Below are 3299 nucleotides of genomic sequence, written 5' to 3'. Positions count from 1 at the left end.
TGTTGCATGTATTAGCTCTAGAATTACCACAGTTATCCAAGTAGGAAAGTACGATCTAAGGAACAACGGCTGGATAATGAGCCATTCGCGGTTTCACCTTATTTCGGCATGTACTTAGACATGCATGGCTTAATCTTTGAGACAAGCATATGACTACTGGCAGGATCAACCAGGTATCTTTTCTCGTTCGGTGCAAGCCACCCGCTCCAACGGCGAGTAGAAACACCACTCTCGAATCGGCAGACGCGTGGCTAGATACACGCCTGCCGTTCTCTGTCTACTTCGTGTCACCAATCACGAGACAGACCTCTTACACACTCTAGAGTACGAGTTCTCCAAAACAACAGTTCCGATAAAACGAAACAAACTAGGGCGTATCAGGAAGAACCGACCTTCGGAGGACAGCTCAACCCACACTAAGCTATATCGAAAATGATGCATATTCCGATGTCTCGGCATGGTTACCCGAAACTCGTCGCATCAGCAGTGGGAACAGAACGTCTTTCGTAACAAAGACAATCGTTAATCGCTCGGATTAACTCGTACGCGTGCGGTCGAACGCACGTACTGCTTTATCCCCGCTCGGACCGAGAGGGAAAGGGAAACAGTCACCGTTATTGACGTGCCCCGTGAAAGGGAAGGGCCGCTCGGACCCTTGGTTTGACAAGCTGAAATTCAACGGCTCGTGCAGAGCACGCTGCGGGTCCAGCATCCCTTGTGTCTCTGACTGAGACCGGCTAATCGCTCGGATTAACTCGTAGGCGTGCGGTCGAACGCACGTACTGCTTTTATCCCCGCTCGGACCGAGAGGGAAAGGGAAACATTCACCGTAAATAACATTCCCCGTGAAAGGGAAGGGCCGCTCGGACCCTTGGTTTGACAAGCTGAAATTCAACGACTCGTGCAGAGCACGCTGCGGGTCCAGCATCCCGTGTGTCTCTGACTGAGACCGGCTAATCGCTCGGATTAACTCGTAGGCGTGCGGTCGAACGCACGTACTGCTTTTATCCCCGCTCGGACCGAGAGGGATAGGGAAACAGTCACCGTTGTTCACGTGCCCCGTGAAAGGGAAGAGCCGCTCGGACCCTTGGTTTGACATGCTGAAATTCAACGACTCGTGCAGAGCACGCTGCGGGTCCAGCATCCCGTGTGTCTCTGACTGAGACCGGCTAATCGCTCGGATTAACTCGTAGGGGTGCAGTCGAACGCACGTACTGCTTTTATCCCCACACGGACAGAGAGGGAAAGGGAAACAGTCACCGTTGTTCACGTGCCCCGTGAAAGGGAAGAGCCGCTCGGACCCTTGGTTTGACATGCTGAAATTCAACGGCTCGTGCAGAGCACGCTGCGGGTCCAGCATCCCGTGTGTCTCTTAATGAGACTGGCTAATCGCTCGGATTAACTCGTAGCCGTGCGGTCGAACGCACGTACTGCTTTTATCCCCGCTCGGACCGAGAGGGAAAGGGAAACAGTCACCGTAAATAACATGCCCCGTGAAAGGGAAGGGCCGCTCGGACCCTTGGTTTGACAAGCTGAAATTCAACGACTCGTGCAGAGCACGCTGCGGGTCCAGCATCCCGTGTGTCTCTGACTGAGACCGGCTAATCGCTCGGATTAACTCGTAGGCGTGCGGTCGAACGCACGTACTGCTTTTATCCCCGCTCGGACCGAGAGGGAAAGGGAAACAGTCACCGATATTGACGTGCCCCGTGAAAGGGAAGAGCCGCTCGGACCCTTGGTTTGACATGCTGAAATTCAACGGCTCGTGCAGAGCACGCTGCGGGTCCAGCATCCCGTGTGTCTCTGACTGAGACCGGCTAATCGCTCGGATTAACTCGTAGGCGTGCGGTCGAACGCACGTACTGCTTTTATCCCCGCTCGGAACGAGAGGGAAAGGGAAACAGTCACCGTAAATAACATGCCCCGTGAAAGGGAAGGGCCGCTCGGACCCTTGGTTTGACAAGCTGAAATTCAACGACTCGTGCAGAGCACGCTGCGGGTCCAGCATCCCGTGTGTCTCTGACTGAGACCGGCTAATCGCTCGGATTAACTCGTAGGCGTGCGGTCGAACGCACGTACTGCTTTTATCCCCGCTCGGACCGAGAGGGAAAGGGAAACAGTCACCGTTATTGACGTGCCCCGTGAAAGGGAAGAGCCGCTCGGACCCTTGGTTTGACATGCTGAAATTCAACGGCTCGTGCAGAGCACGCTGCGGGTCCAGCATCCCGTGTGTCTCTGACTGAGACCGGCTAATCGCTCGGATTAACTCGTAGGCGTGCGGTCGAACGCACGTACTGCTTTATCCCCGCTCGGACCGAGAGGGAAAGGGAAACAGTCACCGTAAATAACATGCCCCGTGAAAGGGAAGGGCCGCTCGGACCCTTGGTTTGACAAGCTGAAATTCAACGACTCGTGCAGAGCACGCTGCGGGTCCAGCATCCCGTGTGTCTCTGACTGAGACCGGCTAATCGCTCGGATTAACTCGTAGGCGTGCGGTCGAACGCACGTACTGCTTTTATCCCCGCTCGGACCGAGAGGGAAAGGGAAACAGTCACCGTTATTGACGTGCCCCGTGAAAGGGAAGGGCCGCTCGGACCCTTGGTTTGACAAGCTGAAATTCAACGGCTCGTGCAGAGCACGCTGCGGGTCCAGCATCCCGTGTGTCTCTGACTGAGACCGGCTAATCGCTCGGATTAACTCGTAGGCGTGCGGTCGAACGCACGTACTGCTTTTATCCCCGCTCGGACCGAGAGGGAAAGGGAAACAGTCACCGTAAATAACATGCCCCGTGAAAGGGAAGGGCCGCTCGGACCCTTGGTTTGACAAGCTGAAATTCAACGACTCGTGCAGAGCACGCTGCGGGTCCAGCATCCCGTGTGTCTCTGACTGAGACCGGCTAATCGCTCGGATTAACTCGTAGGCGTGCGGTCGAACGCACGTACTGCTTTATCCCCGCTCGGACCGAGAGGGAAGGGAAACAGTCACCGTTGTTCACGTGCCCCGTGAAAGGGAAGAGCCGCTCGGACCCTTGGTTTGACATGCTGAAATTCAACGGCTCGTGCAGAGCACGCTGCGGGTCCAGCATCCCGTGTGTCTCTGACTGAGACCGGCTAATCGCTCGGATTAACTCGTAGGGGTGCGGTCGAACGCACGTACTGCTTTTATCCCCGCTCGGACCGAGAGGGAAAGGGAAACAGTCACCGTTGTTCACGTGCCCCGTGAAAGGGAAGAGCCGCTCGGACCCTTGGTTTGACATGCTGAAATTCAACGGCTCGTGCAGAGCACGCTGCGGGTCCAGC

General features: G+C 55.7%; 1 non-coding gene across 1 annotated transcript in view; it reads right to left on the bottom strand.

The window, feature by feature from the left end:
* Positions 1–176, bottom strand: part of LOC143243488 (small subunit ribosomal RNA) — a 1806-nt gene extending 1630 nt beyond the window's left edge. Inside the window, exon 1 of the ribosomal RNA XR_013024613.1 lies at positions 1–176. This exon is cut by the window's left edge and continues 1630 nt beyond it. This is a non-coding gene — a ribosomal RNA (small subunit ribosomal RNA).
* Positions 177–3299: the final 3123 nt, after the last annotated feature.

The sequence above is a fragment of the Tachypleus tridentatus genome, unplaced genomic scaffold (assembly GCF_004210375.1).
Source record: "Tachypleus tridentatus isolate NWPU-2018 unplaced genomic scaffold, ASM421037v1 Hic_cluster_2, whole genome shotgun sequence".
Classification (NCBI taxonomy): domain Eukaryota; kingdom Metazoa; phylum Arthropoda; class Merostomata; order Xiphosura; family Limulidae; genus Tachypleus; species Tachypleus tridentatus.
The sequence above is the reverse complement of the archived record's forward strand: the minus strand, read 5'-3'. Positions and strand labels throughout refer to the sequence as shown.